The sequence below is a fragment of the Rhipicephalus microplus genome, unplaced genomic scaffold, assembly GCF_043290135.1.
Source record: "Rhipicephalus microplus isolate Deutch F79 unplaced genomic scaffold, USDA_Rmic scaffold_38, whole genome shotgun sequence".
In the NCBI taxonomy this organism is placed as follows: domain Eukaryota; kingdom Metazoa; phylum Arthropoda; class Arachnida; order Ixodida; family Ixodidae; genus Rhipicephalus; species Rhipicephalus microplus.
The window spans coordinates 976,862-988,052 of NW_027464611.1; positions in this window are offsets into that span (position 1 = coordinate 976,862).

Here is an 11,191-nt window from a genome sequence, read left to right on the forward strand (position 1 = left end):
TAGCTAGCGTGATCATCTGTTAACCGAAAGGTTGGAGGTTTGAGCCCACCCAGAACGGTGTGTCGCTTTTTTTTCTTTGCGTTGATAGCTTTGGAGAAATGTTCTGACGGTGGTGAGAGTGGAGCCCGACTGTCCTCGTGGCGCATTTGGCTAGCGCAATCGGCTGTTAACCAAAAGGCTGGAGTTTCGAGCCCTCCCGGGAGTGATATGTTGCTTTTTTGTTTGCGCTGATAGCTTTGAACATATGTTGTGATGGTGGTGAGAGTGGAGCACGACTGTCTCTGTGGCGCAATTGGCTAGCGCGATCGCCTGTTAACCGAAAGGTGGAGGTTCGAGCCTACTCGGTGGTGGTGCGGCGCTTTTGTTTCTTTGGGCCGATAGCTTTGAAGATATGTTCTGATGGTGGTGAGAGCGGAGCAGGACTGTCTACGTGGCGCAATTGGCTTGCGTGATCGTCTGTTAACCGAAAGGTTGGAGTTTCGAGCCCACCCCGTGGTGGTGCGGCGTTTTTTTTCTTTGGGCTGATAGCTTTGAAGATATGTTCTGATGGTGGTGAGAGTAGAGCAGGACTGTCTCCGTGGCGCATTTGGCTAGCGCGATCGGCTGTTAAGCGAAAGGTTCGAGGTTTGAGGCCACTCGGTGGTGGTGCGGCGCCTTTTTTTCTATGGGCTGATAGCTTTGAAGATATGTTCTGATGGTGGTGAGAGTGAAACAGGACTGTCTCCGTGGCGCAATTGGCTAGCGCGATCGGCTGTTAATCGATAGGTTGGAGTTTCGAGCCCACCCGGTGGTGGTGCGGCGCTTTTTTTTCTTTGGGCTGATAGCTTCGAAGATATGTTCTGACGATGGTTAGAGTGTAGCGCGACTGTTTCCGTGGCGCGATTGGCTAGCGCAATCTTCTGTTATCCAAAAGGTTGGAGGTTTGAGCCCTCCCGGTGGTGGTGCGGCGCTTTTTTTTCTTTAAGCTGATAGCTTTGAAGATATGTTCTGATGGTGGTGAGAGTGGAGCACGACTGTCTCCGTGGCGATATTGGCTAGCGCGATCGGCTGTTAACTGAAAGGTTGGAGTTTCGAGCCCTCCCGGGAGTGGTGTGTTGCTTTTTTCTTTGCGCTGATAGCTTTGAAGATAAGTTCTGATGGTGGTGAGAGTGGAGCACGACTGTCTCCGTGGCGATATCGGCTAGCGCGATCGGCTGTTAACCGAACGTTTGGAGGTTCGAGGCCACCCGGTGGTGGTGCGGCGCCTTTTTTTCTTTAGGCTGATAGCTTTGAAGATATGTTCTGATGGTGGTGAGAGCGGAGCAGGACTGTCTACGTGGCGCAATTGGCTAGCGTGATCGTCTGTTAACCGAAAGGTTGGAGGTTTGAGCCCACCCGGAACGGTGTGTCTCTTTTTTTTCTTTGCGCTGATAGCTTTGGAGAAATGTTCTGACGGTGGTGAGAGTGGAGCCTGACTGTCTTCGTGGCGCATTTGGCTAGCGCGATCGGCTGTTAACCGAGAGGTGGAGGTTCGAGCCCACTCGGAGGTGGTGCGGCGCTTTTGTTTCTTTGGGCTGATAGATTGAAGATATGTTCTGATGGTGGTAAGAGTGGAGCAGGACTGTCTCCGTGGAGCAATTGGCTAGCGCGATCAGCTGTTAACCGAAAGGTTGGAGGTTCGAGCCCACCCGGTGGTGGTGCGGCGCTTCTTTTTCTTTGGGCATAGTTCTGAAGATATGTTCTGATGGTGGTGAGAGTGGAGCACGACTGTTTCCGTGGCGCAATCGGCTAGCGCGATCAACTGTTAACCGAAAGTTTGGAGGTTCGAGCCCAACCGGTGGTGGTGCGGCGCTTTTTTTCTTTGGGCTGATAGCTTTAAAGATATGTTCTGATGGTGGTGAGAGTGGAGCACGACTGTCTCCTTGGCGCAATCGGCTAGCGCGATCGGCTGTTAATCGAAAGTTTGGAGGTTCGAGCCCACCCGGTGGTGGTGCGGCGCCTTTTTTTCTTTAGGCTGATAGCTTTGAAGATATGTTCTGATGGTGATGAGAGTGGAGCAGGACTGTCTCCGTGGCGCAATTGGCTAGCGCAATCGGCTGCTAACCAAATGTTGGAGTTTCGAGCCCTCCCGGGAGTGGTGTGTTGCTCTTTTCTTTGGGCTGATAGCTTTGAATATATGTTCTGATGGTGGTGAGAGCGGAGCAGGACTGTCTACGTGGCACAATTGGCTAGCGTGATCGTCTGTTAACCGAAAGGTTGGAGGTTTGAGCCCACCCGTAACGGTGTGTCTCTTTTTTTTCTTTGCGCTGATAGCTTTGGAGAAATGTTCTGACGGTGGTGAGAGTGGAGCACGACTGTCTGCGTGGCGCAATTGGCTAGCGCGATCGGCTGTTGACCGAAAGGTTGGAGGTTCGAGCCCACCCAGTGGTGGGGCGGTGCTTCTTTTTCTTTGGGCTGATAGCTCTGAAGAAATGTTCTGACGGTGGTGAGAGTGGAGCACGACTGTCTCCGTGGCGCAATTGGCTAGCGCAATCGGCTGTTAACCGAAAGGTTGAAGGTTCGAGCCCTCCCGCTGGTGATGCGGCGCTTTTTTTCTGTGTGATGATAGCTTTGATGATATGTTGTGATGGTGGTGGGAGTGGAGGAGGACTGTCTCCGTGGCGCAATTGGCTAGCGCGATCGGCTGTTAACCGAAAAGTTGGAGTTTCGCGCCCACCCCGTGGTGGTGCGGCGATTTTTTTTCTTTCGGCTGATAGCTTTGAAGATATGTTCTGATGGTGGTGAGAGTGGAGCAGGACTGTCTCCCTGGCGCAATTGGCTAGCGCGATCGGCTGTTAATCGAAAGGTTGGAATTTCGAGCCCTCCCGGGAGTGGTGTGTTGCTTTTTTCTTTGCGCTGATAGCTTTGAAGATATGTTCTGAGGGTGGTGAGAGCGGAGCACGACTGTCTCCGTGGCGCAATTGGCTAGCGCGTTCGGCCGTTAAGCGAAAGGTTCGAGGTTTGAGCCCACCCGGTGGTGGTGCGGCGCCTTTTTTTCTTTAGGCTGATAGCTTTAAGATATGTTCTGATTGTGACGAGAGTGGAGCAGGACTGTCTCGGTGGCGCAATTGGCTAGCGCAATCGGCTGTTAACCAAAAGGTTGGAGTTTCGAGCCCTCCCGGGAGTGGTATGTTGCTTTTTTGTTCGCGCTGATAGCTTTGAAGATATGTTCTGATGGTGGTGAGAGCGGAGCAGGACAGTCTACGTGGCGCAATTGGCTAGCGTGATCGTCTGTTAACCGAAAGGTTGGAGGTTCGAGCCCACCCGGTGGTGGTGCGGCGCTTCTTTTTCTTTGGGCTCATAGTTCTGAAGAAATGTTCTGATGGTGGTGAGAGTGGAGCACGACTGTCTGCGTGGCGCAATTGGCTAGCGCGATTGGCTGTTAACCGAAAGGTGGAGGTTCGAGCCCACTCGGAGGTGGTGCGGCGCTTTTGTTTCTTTGGGCTGATAGATTGAAGATATGTTCTGATGGTGGTAAGAGTGGAGCAGGACTGTCTCCGTGGCGCAATTGGCTAGCGCGATCAGCTGTTAACCGAATGGTGGAGGTTCGAGCCCACCCGGTGGTGGTGCGGCGATTTTGTTTCTTTGGGCTGATAGCTTTGAAGATATGTTCTGATGGTGGTGAGAGCGGAACAGGACTGTCTCCGTGGCGCTATTGGCTAGCGCGATCGGCTGTTAATCGAAAGTTTGCAGATTCGAGGCCACCCGGTGGTGGTGCGGCGCCTTTTTTTCTTTAGGCTGAAAGCTTTGAAGATATGTTCTGATGGTGATGAGAGTGGAGCAGGACTGTCTCCGTGGCGCAATTGGCTAGCGCAATCGGCTGTTAACCAAAAGGTTGGAGTTTCGAGCCCTCCCGGGAGTGGTATGTTGCTTTTTTGTTTGCGCTGATAGCTTTGAAGATATGTTGTGATGGTGGTGAGAGTGGAGCACGACTGTCTCCGTGGCGCAATTGGCTAGCGCGATCGGCTGTTAATCGAAAGGTGGAGGTTCGAGCCCACTCGGTGGTGGTGCGGCGCTTTTGTTTCTTTGGGCTGATAGCTTTGAAGATATGTTCTGATGGTGGTGAGAGTGGAGCAGGACTGTCTCCGTGGCGCAATTAGCTAGCGCGATCGGCTGTTAATCGAAAGGTTGGAGTTTCGAGCCCTCCCGGGAGTGGTGTGTTGCTTTTTTCTTTGCGCTGATAGCTTTGAAGATATGTTCTGATGCTGGTGAGAGTGGAGCACGACTGTCTCCTTGGCGCAATCGGCTAGCGCGATCGGCTGTTAATGGAAAGTTTGGAGGTTCGAGCCCACCCGGTGGTGGTGGGGCGCCTTTTTTTCTTTAGGCTGATAGCTTTGAAGATATGTTCTGATGGTGATGAGAGTGGAGCAGGACTGTCTCCGTGGCGCAATTGGCTAGCGCAATCGGCTGTTAACCAAATGTTGGAGTTTGAGCCCTCCCGGGAGTGGTGTGTTGCTCTTTTCTTTGGGCTGATAGCTTTGAATATATGTTCTGATGGTGGTGAGAGTGTAGCAGGACTCTCTGCGTGGCGCAATTGGCTAGCGCGATCGGCTGTTAACCGAAAGGTTGGAGTTTCGAGCCCACCCCGTGGTGGTGCGGCGCTTTTTTTTCTTTGGGCTGATAGCTTTGAAGATATGATCTGATGGTGGTGAGAGTGGAGCAGGACTGTCTCCGTGGCGCAATTGGCTAGCGCGATCGGCTGTTAACCGAACGGTTGTAGTTTCGAGCCCTCCCGGGAGTGGTGTGTTGCTTTTTTCTTTGCGCTGATAGCTTTGAAAATATGTTCTGATGGTGGTGAGAGTTGAGCACGACTGTCTCCGTGGCGCAATCGGCTAGCGCGATCCACTGTTAACCGAAAGTTTGGAGGTTCGAGCCCACCCGGTGGTGGTGCGGCGCCTTTTTTTCTTTAGGCTGATAGCTTTGAAGATATGTTCTGATGGTGATGAGAGTGGAGCATGACTGTCTCCGTGGCGCAATTGGCTAGCGCAATCGGCTTTTAACCAAAAGTTTGGAGTTTAGAGCCCTCCCGGGATTGGTGTGTTGCTTTTTTCTTTGCGCTGATAGCTTTGAAGATATGTTCTGATGGTGGTGAGAGTGAAGCACGACTGTCTCCGTGGCTCAATTGGCTAGCGCGTTCGGCCGTTAACCGAAAGGTTGGAGGTTCGAGCCCACCCGGTGGTGGTGCGGCGCCTTTTTTTCTTTGGGCTGATAGCTTTGAAGATATGTTCTGATGGTGGTGAAAGTGGAACAGGACTGTCTCCGTGGCGCAATTGGCTAGCGCGATCGGCTGTTAATCGAAAGGTTGGAGCTTCGAGCCCACCCTGTGGTGGTGCGGCGCTTTTTTTCTTTGGGCTGATAGCTTTGAAGATATGTTCTGATGGTGGTGAGAGTGGAGCAGGACTGTCTCCGTGGCGCAATTGGCTAGCGCGATCGGCTGTTAACCGAAAGGTTGGAGTTTCCAGCCCTCCCGGGAGTGGTATGTTGCTTTTTTGTTTGTGCTGATAGCTTTGAAGATATGTTGTGATGGTGGTGAGAGTGAAGCACGACTGTCTCTGTGGCGCGATTGGCTAGCGCGATCGGGTGTTAACCGAAAGGTGGAGGTTCGAGCCCACTCGGTGGTGGTGCGACGCTTTTGTTTCTTTGGGCTGATAGCTTTGAAGATATGTTCTGATGGTGGTGAGAGTGGAGCAGGACTGTCTACGTGGCGCAATTAGCTAGCGTGATCATCTGTTAACCGAAAGGTTGGAGGTTTGAGCCCACCCAGAACGGTGTGTCGCTTTTTTTTCTTTGCGTTGATAGCTTTGGAGAAATGTTCTGACGGTGGTGAGAGTGGAGCCCGACTGTCCTCGTGGCGCATTTGGCTAGCGCAATCGGCTGTTAACCAAAAGGCTGGAGTTTCGAGCCCTCCCGGGAGTGATATGTTGCTTTTTTGTTTGCGCTGATAGCTTTGAACATATGTTGTGATGGTGGTGAGAGTGGAGCACGACTGTCTCTGTGGCGCAATTGGCTAGCGCGATCGCCTGTTAACCGAAAGGTGGAGGTTCGAGCCTACTCGGTGGTGGTGCGGCGCTTTTGTTTCTTTGGGCCGATAGCTTTGAAGATATGTTCTGATGGTGGTGAGAGCGGAGCAGGACTGTCTACGTGGCGCAATTGGCTTGCGTGATCGTCTGTTAACCGAAAGGTTGGAGGTTTGAGCCCACCCAGAACGGTGTGTCGCTTTTTTCTTTGCGCTGATAGCTTTGAAGATATGTTCTGATGGTGGTGAGAGTGGAGCACGACTGTCTCCTTGGCGCAATCGGCTAGCGCGATCGGCTGTTAACCAAATGTTGGAGTTTCGAGCCCTCCCGGGAGTGGTGTGTTGCTCTTTTCCTTGGGCTGATAGCTTTGAATATATGTTCTGATGGTGGTGAGAGTGTAGCAGGACTCTCTGCGTGGCGCAATTGGCTAGCGCGATCGGCTGTTAACCGAAAGGTTGGAGGTTCGAGCCCTCACGGGAGGGGTGTGTTGCTTTTTTCTTTGCGCTGATAGCTTTGAAGATATGTTCTGTTGGTGGTGAGAGTGGAGCACGACTGTCTCCGTGGCGCAATTGGCTAGCGCAATCGGCTGTTAACCAAAAGGTTGGAGTTTCGAGCCCTCCCGGGAGTGGTATGTTGCTTTTTTGTTTGCGCTGATAGCTTTGAAGATATGTTCTGATGGTGGTGAGAGTGGAGCACGACTGTCTCTGTGGCGCAATTGGCTAGCGCGATCGGCTGTTAACCGAATGGTGGAGGTTCGAGCCCACCCGGTGGTGGTGCGGCGATTTTGTTTCTTTGGGCTGATAGCTTTGAAGATATGTTCTGATGGTGGTGAGAGCGGAACAGGACTGTCTCCGTGGCGCAATTGGCTAGCGCGATCGGCTGTTAATCGAAAGTTTGGAGTTTCGAGCCCACCCGGTGGTGGTGCGGCGCTTTTTTTTCTTTGGGCTGATAGCTTTGAAGATATGTTCCGATGGTGGTGAGAGTGGAGCAGGACTGTCTCCGTGGCGCAATTGGCTAGCGCGATCGGCTGTTAACCGAAAGGTTGGAGTTTCGAGCCCCCCCCCCCAGGAGTGGTGTGTTGCTTTTTTCTTTGCGCTGATAGCTTCGAAGATATGTTCTGATGGTAGTGAGAGTGGAGCGCGACTGTTTCCAAGGCGCGATTGGCTAGCGCGATCGTCTGTTAACCAAAAGGTTGGAGGTTCGAGCCCACCCGGTGGTGGTGCGGCGCTTTTTTTCCTTTAAGCTGATAGCTTTGAAGATATGTTCTGATGGTGGTGAGAGTGGAGCACGACTGTCTCCGTGGCGCAATAGGCTAGCGCGATCGGTTGTTAACTGAAAGGTTGGAGTTTCGAGCCCTCCCGGGAGTGGTGTGTTGCTTTTTTCTTTACGCTGATAGCTTTGAAGATATGTTCTGATGGTGGTGAGAGTGGAGCACGACTGTCTCCGTGGCGATATCGGCTAGCGCGATCGGCTGTTAACCGGAAGTTTGCAGATTCGAGGCCACCCGGTGGTGGTGCGGCGCCTTTTTTTCTTTAGGCTGAAAGCTTTGAAGATATGTTCTGATGGTGATGAGAGTGGAGCAGGACTGTCTCCGTGGCGCAATTGGCTAGCGCAATCGGCTGTTAACCAAAAGGTTGGAGTTTCGAGCCCTCCCGGGAGTGGTATGTTGCTTTTTTGTTTGCGCTGATAGCTTTGAAGATATGTTGTGATGGTGGTGAGAGTGGAGCACGACTGTCTCCGTGGCGCAATTGGCTAGCGCGATCGGCTGTTAATCGAAAGGTGGAGGTTCGAGCCCACTCGGTGGTGGTGCGGCGCTTTTGTTTCTTTGGGCTGATAGCTTTGAAGATATGTTCTGATGGTGGTGAGAGTGGAGCAGGACTGTCTCCGTGGCGCAATTAGCTAGCGCGATCGGCTGTTAATCGAAAGGTTGGAGTTTCGAGCCCTCCCGGGAGTGGTGTGTTGCTTTTTTCTTTGCGCTGATAGCTTTGAAGATATGTTCTGATGGTGGTGAGAGTGGAGCACGACTGTCTCCTTGGCGCAATCGGCTAGCGTGATCGGCTGTTAATGGAAAGTTTGGAGGTTCGAGCCCACGCGGTGGTGGTGGGGCGCCTTTTTTTCTTTAGGCTGATAGCTTTGAAGATATGTTCTGATGGTGATGAGAGTGGAGCAGGACTGTCTCCGTGGCGCAATTGGCTAGCGCAATCGGCTGTTAACCAAATGTTGGAGTTTCGAGCCCTCCCGGGAGTGGTGTGTTGCTCTTTTCTTTGGGCTGATAGCTTTGAATATATGTTCTGATGGTGGTGAGAGTGTAGCAGGACTCTCTGCGTGGCGCAATTGGCTAGCGCGATCGGCTGTTAACCGAAAGGTTGGAGTTTCGAGCCCACCCCGTGGTGGTGCGGCGCTTTTTTTTCTTTGGGCTGATAGCTTTGAAGATATGATCTGATGGTGGTGAGAGTGGAGCAGGACTGTCTCCGTGGCGCAATTGGCTAGCGCGATCGGCTGTTAACCGAACGGTTGTAGTTTCGAGCCCTCCCGGGAGTGGTGTGTTGCTTTTTTCTTTGCGCTGATAGCTTTGAAAATATGTTCTGATGGTGGTGAGAGTTGAGCACGACTGTCTCCGTGGCGCAATCGGCTAGCGCGATCCACTGTTATTCGAAAGTTTGGAGGTTCGAGCCCACCCGGTGGTGGTGCGGCGCCTTTTTTTCTTTAGGCTGATAGCTTTGAAGATATGTTCTGATGGTGATGAGAGTGGAGCAGGACTGTCTCCGTGGCGCAATTGGCTAGCGCAATCGGCTGTTAACCAAAAGTTTGGAGTTTAGAGCCCTCCCGGGATTGGTGTGTTGCTTTTTTCTTTGCGCTGATAGCTTTGAAGATATGTTCTGATGGTGGTGAGAGTGAAGCACGACTGTCTCCGTGGCTCAATTGGCTAGCGCGTTCGGCCGTTAACCGAAAGGTTGGAGGTTCGAGCCCACCCGGTGGTGGTGCGGCGCCTTTTTTTCTTTGGGCTGATAGCTTTGAAGATATGTTCTGATGGTGGTGAGAGTGGAACAAGACTGTCTCCGTGGCGCAATTGGCTAGCGCGATCGGCTGTTAATCGAAAGGTTGGAGCTTCGAGCCCACCCTGTGGTGGTGCGGCGCTTTTTTTCTTTGGGCTGATAGCTTTGAAGATATGTTCTGATGGTGGTGAGAGTGGAGCAGGACTGTCTTAGTGGCGCAATTGGCTAGCGCTATCGGCTGTTAACCGAAAGGTTGGAGTTTCGAGCCCTCCCGGGAGTGGTATGTTGCTTTTTTGTTTGTGCTGATAGCTTTGAAGATATGTTGTGATGGTGGTGAGAGTGAAGCACGACTGTCTCTGTGGCGCGATTGGCTAGCGCGATCGCGTGTTAACCGAAAGGTGGAGGTTCGAGCCCACTCGGTGGTGGTGCGACGCTTTTGTTTCTTTGGGCTGATAGCTTTGAAGATATGTTCTGATGGTGGTGAGAGCGGAGCAGGACTGTCTACGTGGCGCAATTAGCTAGCGTGATCATCTGTTAACCGAAAGGTTGGAGGTTTGAGCCCACCCAGAACGGTGAGTCGCTTTTTTTTCTTTGCGTTGATAGCTTTGGAGAAATGTTCTGACGGTGGTGAGAGTGGAGCCCGACTGTCCTCGTGGCGCATTTGGCTAGCGCAATCGGCTGTTAACCAAAAGGCTGGAGTTTCGAGCCCTCCCGGGAGTGATATGTTGCTTTTTTGTTTGCGCTGATAGCTTTGAACATATGTTGTGATGGTGGTGAGAGTGGAGCACGACTGTCTCTGTGGCGCAATTGGCTAGCGCGATCGCCTGTTAACCGAAAGGTGGAGGTTCGAGCCTACTCGGTGGTGGTGCGGCGCTTTTGTTTCTTTGGGCTGATAGCTTTGAAGATATGTTCTGATGGTGGTGAGAGCGGAGCAGGACTGTCTACGTGGCGCAATTGGCTTGCGTGATCGTCTGTTAACCGAAAGGTTGGAGGTTTGGGCCCACCCAGAACGGTGTGTCGCTTTTTTTTCTTTGCGCTGATAGCTTTGGAGAAATGTTCTGACGGTGGTGAGAGTGGAGCCCGACTGTCTTCGTGGCGCATTTGGCTAGCGCGATCGGCTGTTAACCGAAAGGTGGAGGTTCGAGCCCACTCGTAGGTGGTGCGGCGCTTTTGTTTCTTTGGGCTTATAGCTTTGAAGATATGTTCTGATGGTGGTAAGAGTGGAGCAGGACTGTCTCCGTGGTGCAATTGGCTAGCACGATCGGCTCTTAACCGAAAGTTTTAAGGTTCGGGCCCTCCCGGTGGTGATGCGGCGCTTTTTTTTCTATGGGATGATAGCTTTGAAGATATGTTCTGATGGTGGTGGCAGTGGAGGAGGACTGTCTCCGTGGCGCAATTGGCTAGCGCGATCGGCTGTTAACCGAAAGGTTGGAGTTTCGAGCCCACCCCGTGGTGGTGCGGCACTTTTTTTTCTTTGGGCTGATAGCTTTGAAGATATGAACTGATGGTGGTGAGAGTGGAGCAGGACTGTCTCCGTGGCGCAATTGGCTAGCGCGTTCGGCCGTTAACCGAAAGGTTGGAGGTTCGAGCCCACCCGGTGGTGGTGCGGCGCCTTTTTCTCTATGGGCTGATAGCTTTGAAGATATGTTCTGATGGTGGTGAGAGTGGAACAGGACTGTCTCCGTGGCGCAATTGGCTAGCGCGATCGGCTGTTAATCGAAAGGTTGGAGCTTCGAGCCCACCCTGTGGTGGTGCGGCGCTTTTTTTCTTTGGGCTGATAGCTTTGAAGATATGTTCTGATGGTGGTGAGAGTGGAGCAGGACTGTCTCCGTGGCGCAATTGGCTAGCGCAATCGGCTGTTAACCGAAAGGTTGGAGTTTCGAGCCCTCCCGGGAGTGGTATGTTGCTTTTTTGTTTGCGCTGATAGCTTTGAAGATATGTTGTGATGGTGGTGAGAGTGGAGCACGACTGTCTCTGTGGCGCAATTGGCTAGCGCGATCGGCTGTTAACCGAAAGGTGGAGGTTCTAGCCCACTCGGAGGTGGTGCGGCGCTTTTGTTTCTTTGGGCTTATAGCTTTGAAGATATGTTCTGATGGTGGTAAGAGTGGACCAGGACTGTCTCCGTGGCGCAATTCGCTAGCGCGATCGGCTGTTAACCGA